Source organism: Giraffa tippelskirchi, chromosome 5, assembly GCF_054371585.1.
Source record: "Giraffa tippelskirchi isolate mGirTip1 chromosome 5, T2T-mGirTip1v1.2.pri, whole genome shotgun sequence".
NCBI classification, from domain to species: domain Eukaryota; kingdom Metazoa; phylum Chordata; class Mammalia; order Artiodactyla; family Giraffidae; genus Giraffa; species Giraffa tippelskirchi.
The window spans coordinates 144,910,638-144,931,336 of record NC_137279.1 but is presented as its reverse complement, the minus strand read 5'-3'; the positions used below and the strand labels follow the sequence as shown (position 1 = coordinate 144,931,336).

Sequence of the window (20,699 nt, the reverse complement as noted above, 5' to 3'; positions counted from 1 at the left end):
GATTACAGTAAGTTTTATCCTGCTGTGACCATTAGACACATCTCAAGCTTTTATCTGATGGAGTACTTAGCACTCTGAACAATAATGAAACATTTGGAACTTTCAAGAACAATCTAGAAATTTCAGTTTTGCAAAAGTTTCTTAATACTCTAGGATCTGGATAAACATATCCTTTTCCCTATGCTGAGTTAAACCAGATGACTCTCCTAACGCACTAATCCAGATAAGTAATTTATGGCCCTGTCTCATTTTCAAAACCAGAGCTTTGGAGAGACACATTCTACTTTTCCTCAGTAAAGTCATTTTTCCCACCTGATGGAGGAAGCCATCCTCCTTGGCTATCACCTCAGTTGGTTCACTTATTTTTTAAGTTAAATGATTTGGCTTCTCTGTAACTGGAAGAGGCTCAATTATCTTAAAAACTTCACTGGCTTCTTATTGAGTATTTTCAGCAATGACATACATTAGGACAAAGAATACTTCTCTGAAGGGCCTCAAGAAGGTAGATCTCTTTTTGAATCACCTAGGGCCCAATACTCAACTTCTCAGTAAGGATAGGTGTCCCTCCTGTAAGTGAAAAAGTCAATATTCAGCAAGTGTTCACTGAGTTAGAGTCCTAGGTCTCAGGAAACTAGAATGAATAAGGCCTAGGACTTTGCTTGAAGTCATGAGTGGGAGATAACTCTTGTTTAAGTGGCTGTAATACAACATAATAAGGGTCCGCCTAGTAGGTGTTGACGGAGAAGGCAATGGCACCCCACTCCAGTACTCTTGCCTGGAAAATCCCATGGACGGAGGAGCCTGGTAGGCTACAGTCCATGGGGTCGCTAAGAGTCGGACGACTGAGCGACTTCACTTTCACTTTTCCCTTTCATGCACTGGAGAAGGAAACGGCAACCCACTCCAGTATTCTTGCCTGGAGAATCCCAGGGACGGCGGAGCCTGGTGGGCTGCCGTCTACAGGGTCGCACAGAGTCGGACACGACTGAAGCGACTTAGCAGCAGCAGCAGCAGCAGTAGGTGTTGAACCAGGAGTCATGGGAGCCACAGGCAGGAAATGGTTAGTCTGCCTGGGAGGTGAGAATGTGGTAGAGGCTCAGAGGAAATGTTGCAACGCCGGAGATGACAGCTGCATTTTGGTTGCAGATGCATTCCCATGATTGAAAGCATCTTTTTTTGTTTCATATTGTGGGGTGAGAGGGAAGGTGTGGTAGGGAGAGAGGTCTACCTGTTCATTTTCCATCTTTCATGGAGTATTTGACTTCTGGGAGTTAAAAATTGGCATTTCTGAAGTGACATTTAGGATTAGTCATACGGTTTTCAATTGACAATGATTTGAGACCTCTAATGATCACTTTTACACTTCGGTTGCATGATAATTCAACAGCTACTGTAAAATGGCTAAACCACTTGCCAAATTTTGAAAAGCAGACCATCAATCCAAAGGGACTGATACTGAATTTATATACAACCAAGAATTGCAAATGCAATTTCAACACCAGCTTCTTCATCTAAGCAATTTGCCAGACCCTTTGCATAAATCAATAGTTAAGATTATTTTTAAAGTTCCCAAGTGATTTAATGATGCCACTTTTCCTGTTACTGATTATACATAGACATTGGTAATCTACACAGAGTCTAATCAATTTGTTCAGTTTATATGCTGAGACCCCTAGAGAAACCCAGGAATTTTCAGAGAAGGGTTATTTCTTTCACTTTCTTTCTCATGTCACCAAATAATTCCTTATGAACTCTATAAGGAGGTAACCTATGTGCTCTATCAGGTCTTTTATGTATTGTATCCTGTGACAAAATAATTCTACTGGTTTTTCTCTGAATCATTTTCTGTGAGCTCACTTAACATAGACATAATTCTTTCCGCCTCGGACTGAGAAATGCCCTAAAACTTTCTTAATTACTCCAGGCTGCTATTACTTTCAGGACAGCACCAGTGTATATGTAACTGTTGCCTCCATGAATTCTGGTTTATCACAGTGGGTATGCAACAATAACACCTTTCATGGAGTGGACTGCAATTACAGTGTTTAATGTATACCATTTAATTTGATCTTGCTCTTCACGGATGGTGTTGAAACCACAGTGCAAGGGCAGTAGCCCAAGGTTACTAACCAAGTGGGTAGGAAGATTGGGATTTTAACTAGCCTTTGGTTTCCAAAACCTATTTTGATAAAACTCATAAAATAATTCTTTGGTTTCACTAAGTCCCTTACCTATTTATACTGACCACTCTAAATTAATTAAGTTTATTAGTTAAACTTCTGTGATGGCTAGTGATAAAAACCCAACTCAAACTAGTGTAGTCAAAAGTGGGAACCCCTTGGGGTTCAGTTGCCTGTGGGAGGAAGCAGTGGTGCATCTGAGCCCAGACATACTGGAGCCAGGGGCTCCTGCTCTGCTTTGCCTCCCTTTCTCTCCATCTATTTTCTCCTGCACATCATATAAAAAAACGCTTGTAAGAATATGATGAGAGCTTCCCTGGTGGCTCAGCTGGTAAAGAATCTGTTTGCAATGCAGGAGACCTGGATTCAATCCCTGGGTTGGGAAGATCCCTTGGAGAAGGAACTGGCAACCCACTCCACTATTTTTGCCAAAAGCATCCTGTGGACAGAGGAGCCTGGTGGTCGCACAGAGTTGGACACGACTGAAATGACTTAGCATGCATGCATGCATTGGAGGAGGAAATGGCAACCCACTCCAATATTCTTGCCTGGAGAATCCCAAGGACAGAGGAACCTGGCGGGCTGCCATCCATGGGGTTGCACAGAGTTGGATATGACTGAAGAGACTTAGCAGCAGCAGCAGCAACCCACTCCAGTATTCTTGCCTGGAGAATTCCATGGACTGTGTATAGTCCATGGGGTCAAAAAGAGTCACCCTGCTTCCTCCCACAGGCAACTGAACCCCAAGAGGTTCCCATTTTTGACTACACTAATTTGAGTTGGGTTTTTATCACTAGCCATCACGAAAGTTTAACTAATAAACTTAATTAATTTAAAGTGGTCAGTATAAATAGGTAAGGGACTTAGTGAAACCAGAGAATTATTTTATGAGTTTTATCAAAATAGGTTTTGGAAACCAAAGGCTAGTTAAAATCCCAATCTTCTTACCCACTTGTATATTGTCACCCTGCTTATTTAATGTATATGCAGAGTACCTAATGAGAAATGCTGGGCTAGATGAAGCACAAGCTGGAGTCAAGATTACTGGGAGAAATATAAATAACCTCAGATACGCAGATGACACCACCCTTATGGCAGAAAGTGAAGAAAAACTAAAGAGCCTCTTGATGAAAGTGAAAGAGGAGAGTGAAAAAGTTGGCTTAAAGCTCAACATTCAGAAAACTAAGATCATGGCATCTGGTCTCATTACTTCATGGCAAATAGATGGGGAAACAGTGGAAACAATGGTAGACTTCATTTATCACTTCAGTTCAATTCAGTTCGATCGCTCAGTCATGTCCGAATCTTTGCAACCCCATGAACCGTAGCACACTAGGCCTTCCTGTCCATCACCAACTCCCAGAGTTTACCCAAACTCATGTCCACTGAGTCGGTGATGTCATCCAACCATCTCATCCTCTGTCATCCCCTTCTCCTCCTGCCTTCAATCTTTCCAGCATCAGTGTCTTTTCAAATGAGTCAGCTCTTAGCATCAGGTGGCCAGACTATTGGAGTTTCAGCTTTAATATCAGTCCTTCCAATGAACACCCAGGACTGATTTCCTTTAGGATAGACTGGTTGGATCTCCTTGCAGTCCAAGGGACTCTCAAGAGTCTTCTCCAACACCACAGTTCAAAAGCATCAATTCTTCTGCGCTCAGCTTTCTTTATAGTCCTACTCTCACATCCATAGATGACCACTGGAAAAACCATAGCCTTGACTAGACGGACTTCTGTTGGCAAAGTAATGTCTCTGCTTTTTAATATGCTGTCTAGGTTGGTCATAACTTTCCTTACAAGGAGTAAGTGTCTTTTAATTTCATTGCTGCAATCACCATCTGCAGTGATTTTGGAGCCCCCCAAAATAAAGTCAGCCACTGTTTCCACTGTTTCTCCATCTATTTGCCGTGAAGTGATGGGACCGGGTGTCATGATCTTAGTTTTCTGAATGTTGAGTTTTAAGCCAACTTTTTCACTCTCTTCTTTCACTTTCATCAAGAGGCTCTTTAGTTCTTCTTCACTTTCTGCCATAAGGGTGGTGTCATCTGCATATCTGTGGTTATTGATATTTCTCCCAGCAATCTTGATTCCAGCTTGTGCTTCCTCCAGCCCAGCGTTTCTCATGATGTACTCTGCATATAAATTAAATAAGCAGGGTGACAATATACAGCCTTGATGTACTCCTTTTCCTATTTGGAACCAGTCTGTTGTTCCATGTCCAGTTCTAACTGTTGCTTCCTGACCTGCATACAGGTTTCTCAAGAGGCAGGTCAGGTGGTCTGGTATTCCCATCTCTTTCAGAATTTCCCACAGTTTATTGTGATCCACACAGTCAAAGGCTTTGGCATAGTCAATAAATCAGAAATAGATGTTTTTCTGGAACTCTCTTGCTTTTTTGATGATCCAGCGAATGTTGGCAATTTGATCTTTGGTTCCTCTGCCTTTTCTAAAACCAGCTTGAACATCAGAAGTTCACGGTTCATGTATTGCTGAAGCCTGGTTTGGAGAATTTTGAGCATTACTTTACTAGCGTGTGAGATGAGTGCAATTGTGCTATAGTTTGAGCATTCTTTGGCATTGACTTCATTTTGGGGGGCTCCAAAATCACTGCAGATGGTGACTGCAGCCATGAAATTAAAAGACGCTTACTCTTTGGAAGGAAAGTTCTGACCAACCTAGATAGCATATTAAAAATTACTTTGCCAACAAAGGTCCATCTGGTCAAGGCTATTGTTTTTCCAGTAGTCATGTATGGATGTGAGAGTTGGACCATAAAGAAAGCTGAGCACCAAAGAATTGATGCTTTTGAACTGTGGTGTTGGAGAAGACTCTTGAGAGTCCCTTGGACTGCAAGGAGATCCAACCCGTCCATCCTAAAGGAAATCAGTCCTAAATATTCATTGGAAGGACATGTTGAAGCTGAAGCTCCAGTACTTTGGCCACCTGATGTGAAAAGCTGACTCATTTGAAAAGACTCTGGTGCTGGGAAAGATTGAAGGCAGGAGGAGAAGGGGATGACAGAGGATGAGATGGTTGGATGGCATCACCAACTCAATGGACAAGAGTTTGAGCAAATTCCGGGAGTTGGTGATGGACAGGGAGGCCTGGCATGCTGCAGTCCGTGGGGTCACAGAGAGTCGGACGTGACTGAGCAACTGAATTGAACTGAAGAATATGGAGACAACGAACCCCTTGTACACTGTTAGTGTGAATGTAAACTGGTACAGTCATAATGGAAAGTAGTAAGAAGTTTCTTCAAGAAATTAAAAATAGTACTATATGATCCAGGCTTTGCAGGTGGCTCAGATCATTAAGTATCTGTCTGCAATGAGGGAGACTAGGGTTCGATCCCTGGGTCGGGAAGACCCCATGGAAAAGGAAATGGCTACCCACTCCAGTACTCTTGCCTGGAAAATTCCATGGATGGAGGAACCTGGTAGGCTACAGTTGATGGGGTCGCAAACAGTCAGACATGACTGAGCGACTTACTCTCACCTTTCACTATATAATGCAGCAATCCAACTATCAGGTTTATGCCCATAGGGAATGAAACCATTATCTTAAAGGGATACCTGCACTCCCGTGTTTATTGCAGCATTATTTACAGTAACCAAGGTATGGAAATAACCTATGTGTCCATCAAAGAATAAATAGATCAATAAAATATTGTGTGTATATGTAAATTTACACATATACATATGGGCCTTTCCAGGTGGCTCAGTGGAAAAGAATCCACCACCAATGCAGAAGGCACAAGAGATTTAGGTTTGATCCCTGAGTCAAGAAGATCCCCTGGATTTGGAAATGGCAACCCATTCCAGTATTTTTGCCTGGAAAAGCCCATGAACAGAGGAGCCTTGTAGGCTACAGTCCATGGGGTCACAAAGAGTCGGACACGACTGGGTGACTGAGCATGCATGCACATGTATATGTATGTGTGATATTCAACATTTAAAAAAAAGATATCCTGTAATTTGCAATAACATGCATGAACCCAGAGGACATTATGCTTAAGTAAAAGAAGCCAACAAAGAAAGACAAATACTGCATGGTATCACTTACATGTGGAACCTAAAACAAGCTGCAGGATGAGGGAAACAGGTAGAGGTTGGTGAAAAGTTAAAGGCATTCTAAGCTGAATAACTGGAGAAGGAAATGGCAACTCACTCCAGTATTCTTGCCTGGAGAATCCCAGGGGCGGCGGAGCCTGGTGAGCTGCCGTCTATGGGGTCGCACAGAGTCGGACACGACTGAAGCAACTTAGCAGCAGCAGCAAGCTGAATAAGATCTAGGGGTCTAATATATAACATATCAACTATAGTTGACAACACTGTATTGTATAACTGAAATTTGCCAAGAGAGTAGAACTTAAATGTTCTCACCAAAAAGAATAAATATGTGAAGTAATGGATGTGTTAAGCAAATGCAAAATGACTTCCTCCTCTTGGTCGGAAACAAAGCCTCCAGCAGTATCCTTACCTGGTTTGGGTCACATGCTCATCTTTGGACTTTGTCAACTGTGGCCAAAAAAGAATGGGGTCCTACCACATGCAGCCCTCATTAGAACCTCTACATGTGTGAAGTCACGGAGAGAGAAGTTCCCCAAAAGAAAAAATTTATCATTCCCAGAAGGAGGGTGGCAAGACTCCTATTCTGGGAGTCTTAAGTGAGATTACTAAATAGGAAGCTTAAGCCACCTTGTCCCTTTTTTATAAGGGGATCTCCTCATATAATTTTGACTTGCATATTCATAAGGATAGAATGCATTTACCATGCCCCTAATTTAAATTATAATTTCTGATTTTCTTATGTCTTAACCACACTTCCTTATGCTATATCTTACCTAGCACGATGCCTAGCACCCAGGGGATGTTCAACCACTATTCTTGAAAGTATAAATGCATTTCACCCACTTTACCTTCATTCCACTGCTTCACTTGCAAAATAATGTATTTGACACTATTACCCCTCTAAAAGGGAACTTCCCAGGTGCACAGTGGTAAAGAATCCGCCTGCAATGCAGGAGATGAGGATTCAATCCCTGGGCTGGGAAGATCCCCTGTAGTAGGAAATGGCAACCACTCCAGTATTCTTGCCTGGAAAATGGCATGGACAGAGGAGCTTGCCGGGCTACAGTCCACATGATCATAAAGAATCAGACATGACTGAGCGACTGAGCACTCACCTCTCTAAAATAATATGTTAAAGTGGTAAGAATTCTGTGGTTTTTCCCCAAGAAAATAACAGTTGTAAATCTAGTTCTAACCCCAGCTCTGCAACTTACTAAATGAATTCAACCTCCTGACACTGTGGATGACAAGATGTGTATATAACAGGAATAAAAGCCAGAGCAAGGAGTCTCATAGAAAGCACTTTAATTCATCAAACAAAAGTAATTAAAAGCAATTCGAATCTTTACTGGAGAGTCTTAGAAAACATATAAACAGATCTGATTTGTAATTCTGACCATATATACTTTCTTCATTCCTGTTGTTCTTAATTATTGAACTGTACTACTGAATGTCCCCTATGTGCCACACATGCTTCCAGAGTGGACAAAGTTCCAGTACCCGTAAGAGCTTGTATATCTTCCATGCCTCCCCTTGCACTCAACTCTCAACCTCAAACTGCCTGTCCAGTGCAGCCAGATGGGACTCTTGACTTCCATGACCTCCTCTTCCCTTTCAAGGTCTTCTTTAATTCTGTGCTTTTTTAAAAAAGGTTTTTCTTTCTTTTTTTCTAACAAGTACCTTGATCTTTACATGTGAAATCTAGTGACTCACAGGCAGCGCTTATCCTCCCTGGGACTTGGTGAGGATGAGGATGGGCAGGGAGAAAGAACTGATCTGCAAAGCGTGGCTTTCCCTTAGTACATAGAGCAGCCTGCAAACAGTGTAGTAGATTCTTTCCTGTTTACTGCATGGCATTTCAAGAAGTATTTTTCTATGGAGAGTGAAGAAAGGGAAACATGAGTCCAGGGAAGGAAGAGGAAAGGATGATAGACAATAAAAGAATGGTTGGCAGCTGAGGAAATGAGAGCGTGAAGAGGTTCCAGGTAACCTCTCTGCCTCCTGCCCTCTCCTTCAGCTCCCCAAGAGCCGTGTGTGCCAGCCTTCCTCTTCCACAGGCAACTGCTGTCAGCTGCTCCCCCTACCCCCCTTTTCTCTTACTCCTCTGTCTGCTGTTGACAGCACGGAATTTAGTTTTGGAAAGGTGTAGAGTGGGAGAACAAATGCGGAAAAATGGATGAATGCAAAAGGAATCATAGGAGTTAACCAGGAGAATGTCTTAAAAGAATATTCCATGCTTTGAGGTCATTGATATTCTTCTCTAATCTGTAGGAACCTAATCTGGTAACTTTGTTTGGCTTTCCCAACCAGGCATCTCTTCTCCAAATAAGCCAGAAGAAAGCAAATTGACAACTTTCAAATGATTAACTTTCACGCAAGCTGATGAAATTTATAGGCTTCACTTCTTGAAGTCCAAGAGTATTTCTTTCTATATATATAAAAAATACTTTTAAATTCTTAAATGGAGTAAGCTTGTATTTGAAAGAAATACATGTTTAACTTATTTCAGGGTTAAAGCAGGACTGTCTGTGAGCTGCTGCTAAAGCACTGTGAGGAGACCATGCATATTTTCAAATAAACTTTGAAGAATTCATGAACCCTGGAAGGGGTGTAATAGTACACTGCCTACAGCTGAGCCTCACAAAAGCTTATCACAGGGTTAGAAGAAATTGATGTGAACTCACATGAACATCAGAAGTTTCCTTTTATCGGGAAACTTTTTGCAGTTTGGGAAGTCTCTTATCATTTAAAGACATGAGTTGTAGTTTAGTTAATAAGCATTTAAATCTGGCACTAGAAGTAGTTGAGATTTTACAGTATCCCTGCCAGACCCTCATCATTAGAATTCTGGATACCTTCTTATTATATTTTTGACAGTTGCCTCACTCAAATGGGTGCAGTCTTTGAAATTTCTGCCTAAATTGGACTGGCATCTTCAGATATATTGGCAGCATTTTAAAAGCAACTTATTTTAAAGAATATGTGAATTTGAAAAAAAAAAAAAGCATGGTATATGCAAACTCTTGGATTAGAGTGTTTGGATATGTTCTATATATAGCATTTGGCAGATACCTAGCTGTCACTCAAAAAAAAAATTAGCTAATGTTCAGGTTAATCTAAAATACCTACCTGAAGTCTGATTCATTTTTTCCCAAGTTGGTCTGATAACTAAATATCTTGTATTGATGTGATGGGAGGGAGTGGAATGAAGGAAGTGTTTCCAGTCATTTAATTTCATATGTTTGAACATTTACAGTGAACATTAGAGAGTTCTTTAAGCAAATGTTGAATATCAGTCTGCCATTTAACATTAGATTTAATGTCCCTTAATCAGACTGACGCTAAAAAGGACAACAGTCATTCTTAGTGGTAATCATCTCAGGCCCAAATTCATCTTTATTTTGGCCATGAACATATCCAAACACTCTAATCCAAGAGTTTGGATATACTATGCTTTTTTTTCAAATTCACATATTCTTTAAAATAAGTTGCTGTGCTGATTGAAGTGGTTATCTTATTCTGTTTGGGTTGCTATAACAAAATACCAGAGACTGGGTGGCTTATAAACAACAGAAATTTATTTCTTACAGTTCTTGAGATGAGGGAGTCCAAGATGGAGGTGCCAGCAGGTTAGATGCCTGGTGAGGGCCTGCTGTGGTTTGTACACGGTAGCTTCTCTCTGTGCCCTCACATGGTGGAAGGGACTAGGAGCTCTCTAGCATTTCTTTTATTAGGACACCAATCACCTCCCAAAGACCCCCACCTCCTAATACCACCACACTGGGCATTCAGTTTTCAACATATGAATTTTGGGGAGACATAAATATTAGACCATAACAGCTGTGGTTCAGAAGTCAAGGATTTAGGGGTTTTGAGGGAGGGTAGTTTTTGGGGAGTTTGTAAAAGTCTTTCATGGGATTAAAGCAGAGCAGGAATTCACATTCTTGGTGCTTGAAATTTATTCTTAGTGTATACATGGGGGTTTAGGACAACTGACTCTAATGGACAATGTTGACTGCCTAACCTGTTGATTTTCTTCTTCTCCCTTTTTATCAGAACTTTGATTTTGTTTGGGCATTTCTTCCTTCTCCATATAATCGTGTGTTTCAAGAGTAGCTGACCCCAATCCTGGCTCTAGGGATGGGCCTGACTGGCTGACATATCAGCCTCACTCGCTTTGTTAATAACCTGCTTCAGTGATAGACATGTGGCTCAGCTGTGGACAATGACACCAGAGGCAAAGTCTGCTGGTGAGGGTAGGAGAGGAGTTCTGAGGAGCATTCCTAAGAAAGAGTTATAAAAAAATGTTCCTCTATTTCTCTGAATGTTGTTGTATCTGTATGTGATGCCTGGAATGGCTGCAGCCATTTTACAACCATCCTGAGGATAATGCAATACTGAGAAAAACACAGAGGAATCGGAAAGAACTTGGGTCTTTGATGACAATGATAAGCCAGTGAATCAACTAACTACCTCTAGACTTCTTCCTTTGTGAGATGATAAATTTTCCTATTGTTAGGCCATTGAGTTTCTTTTACTACCAGTCAAACAGACCATGACTGATAAAACCATCCAAGGGGAGCCTTGGTTGGAGTCTTGGCTGATTCAGTTGCTGAAATAGCTTTTCTAGTGCCAGAACTTAAAATAATGTAGGCTTTAACTATTCTATCAAAGATGAACGTTGTATAAGACAGCTTAGTTGGAGTATATGCCATTTTGAGTAAGAATCAAAGCTAGTCTCTGTGATCCGAGGTGATCCAACAAATTTCATTGTCAATTAAATTGGGCCAAAAGCACCTCTATTTCTCAGGAGTGCTTTCAAGATAAATTAAATTATATAGTTTAAAAGTGCCTTTAGAAGAAAGATACATCATGAATTCAAATAATGATAGCCCTTTTTCACATGTCTTTATACCTACATAGGAATGAAGGCTTATAACATTTCCTCTCCTGAGCCTACAGGGTAATCATGCTTGTGTGTGATTGTAATTTCAGTGGTAACGGTGAAAAAAAGACTAAGGATGTTCTACAAAAAATGTTTTTAGAGACAAACTCCCCAAATCCAAATATCCACACATATGTAACACATTAGTAGTGAAAAGTGGGTTGCCCTGCTTTTCTCCAGGGGATCTTCCTGATCCAAGGATTGAACCTGGGTCTCCCGCATTGCAGGCAGATTCTTTACTGTCTGAGCCACCAAGGAAGCCCCACATAACAGATTAAACATATAGAATTTCAGTGCTAGAATTCTGACACACTAGTTGAATACTCATTTTTTGATATCATATAAAAATCCATAGAATGTTTCTGAAGCAAGTTTGAAGAAGTTAAAATTCAATTATTTTTAAGAGGCGAAACATGACATGCTTATGAATTGTTGTTTAGTTGCTAAATCGTGTCCTACTCTTTTTGACCCCATGGACTATAGCCCACCAGGCTCCTCTGTCCATGCCATTTCCCAGGCAAAAATACTGGAGTGGGTTGCCATTTCCTTCTCTAGGGGATCTTCCTAATCCAGGGATCAAACCCCCATCTCCTGTTTTGGCAGGTGCATTCTTTACCACTGAGCCACCAGGGAAGCCCATGCATATGGAGAAAAGGATTCAAATTGAAACAAGCTAAATTTTTATGAGCAGAAGAAGGAATGAATATGTTAGGATATTATATAGCAGGGAAAATTAACAGAATTTACATATATTCACATAGAGACTACATATATATATACACATATATATACATATATAACCATGAACAGAAAAAGCAGGTTGCAGAATATATACAATATGATTGTATTAATACAAAGTATAGAGCCATATAAAATGAGATTATTCTTCAGGGATACATACATTTATATATCAGGCTTCCCTGGTGGCTCAGTGGTAAAGAATCCACCTACAATGCAGGAGACATGGGTTCAATCCATGAATTGAGAAGATCCTTTGGAGGAGGAAATGGCAACACACTCCAATATTCTCGCCTGGTGGGCTACAACCCATGGGATCACAAAAGAGTTGGATATGACTTAGTGACTAAACAACAACAACAACATTTATACAGTAAGTATTAAAAAACTCTCATATTGATGATAATCACATCATTTAGGATAATTGCTTCCTCTGTGCATTAGGAAAGGGAATGTGATTGGTGGGAGAGGCATTTGGTACTTCAAACTTTAAATTATTTTGGAAATATTTTATTTCTTATGTTGAATAATGAATTCATGAGTCTTCACTTTATAATTTTTTAAAAACTTTCTGTCTGAAATGTATAATATATTAAAAAAAATAAAAATCTCAGTTTTCTGCACAATGGGAGTGCTAACAAATTTCCCAGCTTTGTGAGGATAGGATTTTCTCTCTCTGTCTAGAAGATTCTAGCTTTCCCATTCACTGTAATGTTTTCTAACTATTTAGGGATGGAAGCTTCTTAGTATCTCTATAAGAGAAGTAGACAAACATGCAAGTTTAATCAGATTATCTGACTGATGTATCATAATGTATTATTTTTCTCTTAATACATGTCTGATCACTAGACACTATTGTAGCAGGAAGGTGATACTATTTGAATACTCATCTCCTGGCAAGATAATTAAAATCATCTTTATCTTTTGTTATTATCAGTGTATCATCCCACTGCATTTTGCAATAACTTCTCCTTCAGACTGTATACTGCACACCTCTCTTCCACAGCAGTTATATTTATTTATGTGATTATTTTGTCAAGGTCTGTTTTCCAGACAGGATTGCAATCTCCAAACAGTCAGCGATTATCAGGTTTGCTCACTATTATATTCCCAGAGCTTAGTAAAGTGTCTGGCACAGAATAAGTGTCCAATATAAACTGGTTGAATGGATTGAATAAAATAGAATTGCATCACTTTTTCTTTCTAACTATAGCCTACTAACATTATGACCTTCTCAAATTTTTCCCAAGTGATATGAGAAAATGGTTTACTATCTTCTTTTTCACCAAATCCCTCTGCTTTCTTTTTTTAAAATAATTCATATCATTACTTGACTATTTTATTTTAGGTTTCCCCAAGCTAAAGCCTGACTTGGGTACAGATGATACCAGGAAACATAGGAAAGACTTGGAAAGAGTGAGGCAACAAAGAGGAAAAGCCAGGGAAGGAGATTGGAGCAACATCTGGACCTGAGGAGAAGGAGCCTGGAAATTTTCACCTGCAACTGACTGGCTAGTCCTCGTTTCTTGCTATAAACTGCATGGGAGAATTGGGAGAGATATTGGAAATTAAGCCAGTCAAGTCAGTCAGCCACTATCTCATTGCTCATATAGGTTCTGGGGATACAATGTGGCATAGAGGTTGAGATCTAGATTATAGAGTCAGTAGCCAAATGTTTTAGTCTTCTCTTCCACTCCCTTGGGTTGTGAGATCTAGCTCCCTGACCGGGGATTTTACCCAGGCACCCTCCACTGGGAGCATGGAGTCTTAGCCACTGGATTACCAGGGAAGTCCCATGGTGATTCATCTGCTTTTTTTCCCAATTGGTTAAAAAAAAAAAATCTTGGTTCTGTGTTTTTTCATTATCCCTGGTGGTTCAAATGGTAAAGAATCTGCTGGCAATGCAGAAGACCCAGATTCGATCCCTGGATTGGGAAGGTCCCCTGGAAAAGGAAATGGCAACCCAGTCCAGTATTCTTGCCTGGAGAATCCCATGGACAGAGGAACCTGGTGAGCTACAGTCCATGAGGAAAGAGTCTCGGATAGTAGGAAATTCAGGTCTTCTGACAGGATAGTGGAGATGATAATTTAAGCTGGAAAAAATTTCAGTGCCATTCATATCTAAAGTCTTACATGTCCATGCAGAGAGTGACCCAGCTATCTGAAATGGTGGCGGGCTAATGGCATTGGAGGGAGGGTTGAGAGGGATGGGTTAGAAATAGGTATTTTACTTAATGAACCCTGGATTTACATGCATTTGCAATCAATGTTATTTGAATTTGCAGTTGTATTGATGTTACACTGAAAGATAATATTAATTTAGAACCACACAATTCTGTGGAGTAGTTCACATTAAATCTCATTCATGTTGTTTTTATTGAAGTAAGTTGCTCTACTAGATCTGTTCCTGTAGTCCTTGGAAAAGTGTGTCCACTGTATAGGTACTTATAAGTAATTTATTCAGTATTTACAGCTATGTAATGGAGGATGTGATAGTGGGAGGTGTGATTAAGTGAGGAAACTAATTTTATTTATGTAGCTTATTGAGAACTATATTTCTTTATTTTATAGCTTTGGCATATAAGAGAGTTACCTTAAAATTCTTAAGGCTAAAAGTATTAAAACATTTTTCTTATAAAAATAATACATTCATCTTAAGAATCTGGAAAATACAGAGAATAATAAGTAAAAAGTTGAAATTATCACTAATATTTTTATCTTAGAAAATCTCCCTGTGTGTACGAATATAAAAGCTAAGATGTTTAAAATTGTTTTAAGATATTTGGATTGTTAATTTTAATATTTATGATATGTAAGGTATAGATATCTGTAATATATACATCTTTATACATATACATTCATCTTTAAGATGTATCTGTATGTATATAAATCTCATAAAGTGTACTAAAACAGTTTGACTTTCATTTGCATTTGGTTAGGTTAGTCAGACAATCTTTCCTCATTGGACATTTTATCAGATTTCTATAAACATGGCTTTGTTTTCCAAAAAGAAATTAATTTGAACTATATATACATATTATGGCACCCCACTCCAGTACTCTTGCCTGGGAAACCCCATGGACGGAGGAGCCTGGTAGGCTACAGCCCATGGGGTTGCGAAGAGTGAGACACGACTGATCGACTTCACTTTCACTTTTCACTTTCATGCACTGGAGAAGGAAATGGCAACCCACTCCAATATTCTTGCCTGGAGAATCCCAGGGATGAAGGAGCCTGATGGGCTGCCGTCTATGGGGTCGCACAGAGTCGGACACGACTAAAGCGACTTAGCAGCAGCAGCATACATATTATACATAATATACAACATCTTTGTTTAAATGACCAAGTTATGTCTTTTACCTACAGGTATTAAACCTAAAGAAAACAAATTTCCTTGCAGTAGGGTTTCTGTTAAGTTGATAGTACTGGTTTTTTAAGAATACTTACCTGATTTTAAATTGAATGTTTGTTTTCTGGTTTTGCCTTAGGTCTTTTAGAATAGCTTGCTTGGAGCTTTCCTAAACCCACATTGAAACCATTTCCTCATCTGGCAATTTTATGTCAGAAAAGTTCTGTGAACTTGTATAACATTTGTTCCCTGGCACAATGTTACTGTGTTACCTGGGGAGAATGGTAAATTGAATCTTTTTTAACAATATATAACTCCTAAGTCTAACACTGCCAAGAATATGAAACTCTAAATCCCTAGCCTGTGTAAATGTGTAATTATCTGTGAAACTAGATTTTTTTTTTTTTGAGTCAAAACAGTTTTGTCCCCATCACCTGTAGGTAATTAGTTGGGATTACAGGGTGCATCTGGCCATCCTTTTAGAAATCAGTCTCTGTTATGCAGAACAAATAAAATTTCTGAGCCTGGAAACAGCCCCCTACTAACCTTGGTGAAATAGCAGTAGCACTCACAGCAGCTCTACTTTGATTAAAAATTAATGGTGATGTGAGCAATGGGAATTAATTATGAACTGTGAAATCTATGTCTGATATATTTAAGAAAAATGAGAGCTATGGCTGCTCAAAATTGACTTCTTGTAGTACATTTTGCATGTTTCCTTCATACAAAAGAAAAATGTTTAATTGATTTAATAGCTTTTTTCTCTTAAAGAATGATGTTAACTACCTGTTTTGTTTTTCTATGATTTAAAGAAAATCTCAAATAATGTTTTCTTCCAAGTAATTCTAATAAAATTGGCAATGCATTCTTAATTTTGTTGGCAATTTGAGTACAAGAATGTTTATATCTTATTGAAAGCTTAGGACAATGAGAATGAAATCAGAAGAGGTTTGCTATTTGCTATTCTCTGTTATTTGTTTAATCTTAGAATTACATGAAGTATATTTTGCATGAAATATTTCAGTATGAAGGAACAGATTCTGGGGAAGATGTAAAGCAATCCCTTTGCCTTGGGAATTTTTTCTCCCATTTTTCATGATTTGGTATTTGGTGCTCTTCCAAGGTATTCTAGATACTTAATGAGGTCTGGGAAGAATGAGATGACAGGCTTATTGGAAGCGGTAATTTTTACAAATGGCTTCCTTCAGGATCTGCCCTCCAGATTTCACTACCCTATGTTTTCAAAGTAAAATCTTGATGTAAGTTACCAAAGTCTGAAATATTTGTGGGGTACATTTTTTTCCTCCATCCCCCTTGCCTGTCTGCCTTCCTCTTTTCTCTCTTTCCTCCCTTCTGCTCTGCCTTCCTTCCATGGAAAGGGAATGCTGCCAGCCATTTCAGTAAACAGGGAATGTTGTCTGCCATCAAGCCACGAGCCACTGCAGTGACCAAATGTGTGCACCGAGGGGGCTTCAGGCTGGAGAAAACCAGGAAACATTTGGGGCTCTGCATACTGGCCCTAGATAGTTCAAATGCTTATCTAAGGAATAATTTAATGAACCCAGACTCTTGCACTTTCTCATACACAGAAAAGCATGAAAATCACTAAATGGAGATGTCTATTCTTTATGATTAGCAGTAATCTTTTAATGTTCAACTACATGTTTTTTTCAACTCAACGTTTTTTGTTTTTTTTCAGCAAGAACTCCTATATATCATCCCAGTTCCTCCCTTATCTCTTTGGAGAAGTTCCTCAGAACTATCTGAGAAGCTATCTCCCAGACTATACTTTTCAGTAAGATCCTCAGATAAAACTTAAACTTTAGGTTGTGCCTTTTTCTTCAGTCAACCCTCCCTTCTTTCCTTCTGTTCTTCTTCCTTCTCCTTCATCTATGTATTCAATCATTTATTCATCCTTCATTATTGATTACCTTCTAGATATTCATTACATTTAGTTCTCTGTGGAAAGTGATCAAATAAAACAAAGCCTCAACCGAGCCCTTATTTAATCCCTCTAAAAACCCTATGTTTAAGGTTATTATTATTCTTGACTACTTTGAGGAAATTGAAGCTTGGAGATATTAAGTCCTTTTTGCCTAAGGTCATTGAGCTAATAAACAAAAGGTCAGGGTTTTTTCTTCTGTCTTTTCCCACTTTGCAGCAAACCTTCTCCCAATATATCAGAGATGACTCTACCCAGATCTGTCATTTTCCAGAATGAAAGCTCATTATGCTACACTATTCTGCATTCAGACATAAAGACAGAAAAATGTGTGAAAGAGAAAGTGTTGGCGGCTTTAAACAGAATCAACTAAACTTCAGATGAATCCATGATGACAAAAACTTTGGGAAATAAGAATAACTACCATTTATTGAGTGCTGTTACTGTTTCCATTATTTCCCCATCTGTTTGCCATGAAGTGATGGGACCGGATGCCATGATCTTAGTTTTTTGAATGTTGAGTTTTAAGCCAGGTTTTTCACTCTCCTCTTTCACATTCATCAAGAGGCTTTTTTCAGTTCCTCTTCACTTTCTTCCATAAGGGTGCTGTCATCTGCATAGCTGAGGTTATTGATATTTCCCCCAGCAATCTTGATTCTAGCTTGTGCCTCATCCAGCCTGGTGTTACGCAGAATGTACTCTGCATATAAGTTAAATAAGCAAGGTGATAATATACAGCCTTGACATACTCCTTTTCTAATTTTGGACCAGTCTGTTCCACGTTCAGTTCTAACTGTTGCTTCTTGACCTGCATACAGATTTCTCAGGAGACAGGTAATTGTGGTCTGGTATTTCCATGTCTTTAAGAATTTTCCACAGTTTGTTGTAATCCACACAGTCAAAGGCTTTAGTGTAGTCAATGAAGAAGAAGTAGATGTTTTTCTGGAACTCACTTGCTTTTTCTATGATCCAGCGGATGTGGCAATTTGATCTTTGGTTCCTCTGCCTTTTCTAAATCCAGCTTGAATATCTGGGAGTTCTTGATTCACGTACTGTTGAAGCCTAACTTGGAGAATTTTGAGCATTACTTTGCGAGTGTGTGAGATGAGTGCAATTGTGTGGTAGTTTGAACATTCTTTGACATTGCCTTTCTTTGAGATTGGAGTGAAAACTGACCTTTTCCAGTCCTGTGGACACTGCTGAGTTTTCCAAATTTTCTAGCATATTGAGTGCAGCACTTGAACAGTATATCTTTTAGGATTTGAAATAGCTCAACAGGAATTCCATCATCTCTACTAGCTTTGTTCGTAGTGATGCTTCCTAAGGCCCTCGTGACTTTGCAGTCCAGGATGTCTGGCTCTAGGTGAGTAATCATACCATCGTGGCTATCTGGGTCATTAAGATCTCTTTTGTATAGTTCTGTGTATTCTTGCCACCTCTTCTTAATATCTTCTTCTGTTTGGTCCATACCATTTCTGTCCTTTATTATGTCTTTTATTTTCTTGGGCTCCAAAATCACTGCAGATGGTGACTGAAGCCATAAAATTAAAAGATGCTTGCTTCTTGGAAGAAAAGCTACGACAAACCTAGACAGCGTATTAAAAAATAGAGACATTACTTTGCCAACAAAGGTCTGTCTAGTCAAAGCTATGGTTTTTCCAGTAGTCATGTATGGATGTGAGATTTGGACCATAAAGAAGGCTGAGCGCTGAAGAACTGACGCTTTTCAACTGTGGTGTTGGAGAAGACTCTTGAGAGTCCCCTGGACTGCAAGGAGATCAAACCAGTCCATTCTAAAGAAAATCAGTCTTGAATATTCATTGGAAGGACTGATGCTGAAGCTGAAGCTCCATACTTTGGTCACCTGATGCGAAGAGCCGACTCCTTAGAAAGGACCCTGATGCTGGGAAAGGTTGAAGGCAGGAGGAGAAGGGGACAACAGAGGATGAGATGGTTGGACGATATCACCGACTCAATGGACATGTGTTTGAGCAAGCTCCGGGAGATGGGAAGGACAGGGAAGCCTGGCGTGCTGCAATCCATGGGGTTACAAAGAGTCAGACATGACTGAGCTTCTGAACAACAACATTGAGTGCTGTTAGATTCAGGAAACTTTCACATTTACCTCCAATTCTTATAGCAGTCCTACAAAGGTTGCCCCCTTTACGGATGGAAACTGTGGTCTAATTTCAAAAGATTATCTTGCTGAAAATCACAGTTTAGTAACAGGTTGGGGATTTGAATCCAGGTTTATTTGATTTATGTTCTTTCCACTACACTACATGATATTTGGAGAATGAAGCCGGAAGGATCAACTAGGTACTCTCAGACATTTCCTCTCTCTTTTATTTTTTACTCTGTTTTGTTTTTTAAATTTTATTGGAGTATAGTTGATTAATAGTGTTGTGTTATTTTCAGGTGTAGAGCTAAGTTAATCAGTTATACATATACATATATCCACTCTTTTTTAACATTCTCTTCCTATATAGCCCATTACAGAGTATTGCATCAAGTTCCCTGTGCTACATATGCAGCAGGCCCTTTTTAGTTATCAATTATAGATATAGTAATGTGTATATGTCAACCCCAATCTCCTAATTTATCCCTTGCCCCTTACTTCCTGGTAATCATGTTTATTTTCTACATCTGTAACTCTATTTCTGTTTTGTAGGTAAGTTCAATTGTACCTTTTTTTCAGTTCCACATGTAAGTGATATGACATGATATTTGTTTTTCTTGTTTGACTTACTTCACTCAATTTGAGAATCTTCAGATCCATTCATGTAGCTGCAAATGGCATTACTTCATTCGCTTTTACAGCCGAGTCGTGCTCTTTCATTCAGTGCTCATTGTGGCAGTGACTGTGGACAAATTCTTCCCTCATAAAAACCTTCTCTCTAGTCCTCCTCATACCGAAGCCAAAGTTGTTTTCAGCCCACTGTCTGTGAGAACATTTCTTATATGCTTATCTATTTTTACTAAAATGGTGCATAAAATAGGGCCACATTTCTGAAACTGTTAACTAGGAGATTAGTTTCCTGTTTATATGAAGGACAAATGTCTTTTGTAAAGAGAGGAAAGAATAGAAGTTCAGTGTTTATGGAACACTGGACCACACTAACCATCACAAAAATGCAGGATGAAAGTCAGCTTTGGTGTGGAGTTCTCAGTTTTCAGTGTTTAGTTAAAAACTTTCTCCTAGTTGTTATGATTACATTTTATTCACAAAGGGAAAAGAGTAAAGGAAGTGACCTAAAGAAATAGTAATAAAAAGCCAACATTTGCTGACTATTCACTGCATGCATGCTAGGTACAGTGTCAAGTACTTACACAGAGAATTTAATGTAATCGTCACAGCAACTCTAGGAGATAACCTTATAGCCCCCATTTCACAGAGAAGATTGAAGCACAAAGTCTCAATATGGCCAAGGTCACACAGAAGAATGGGAATTTCATTCTAGGCAGTTGATGATCCA

The 20,699-nt window shown here is 39.3% G+C and overlaps 1 long non-coding RNA gene across 1 annotated transcript in view; it reads left to right on the top strand.

The window, feature by feature from the left end:
* LOC145506166 (uncharacterized) overlaps window positions 1-16,153 on the top strand; it is a 150,681-nt gene extending 134,528 nt beyond the window's left edge. The window contains exon 6 of the long non-coding RNA XR_014053587.1: window positions 13,281-16,153. This is a non-coding gene — a long non-coding RNA (uncharacterized LOC145506166). The remainder of the gene's footprint in view (window positions 1-13,280) is intronic.
* The last annotated feature ends 4,546 nt before the right edge of the window (window positions 16,154-20,699 follow it).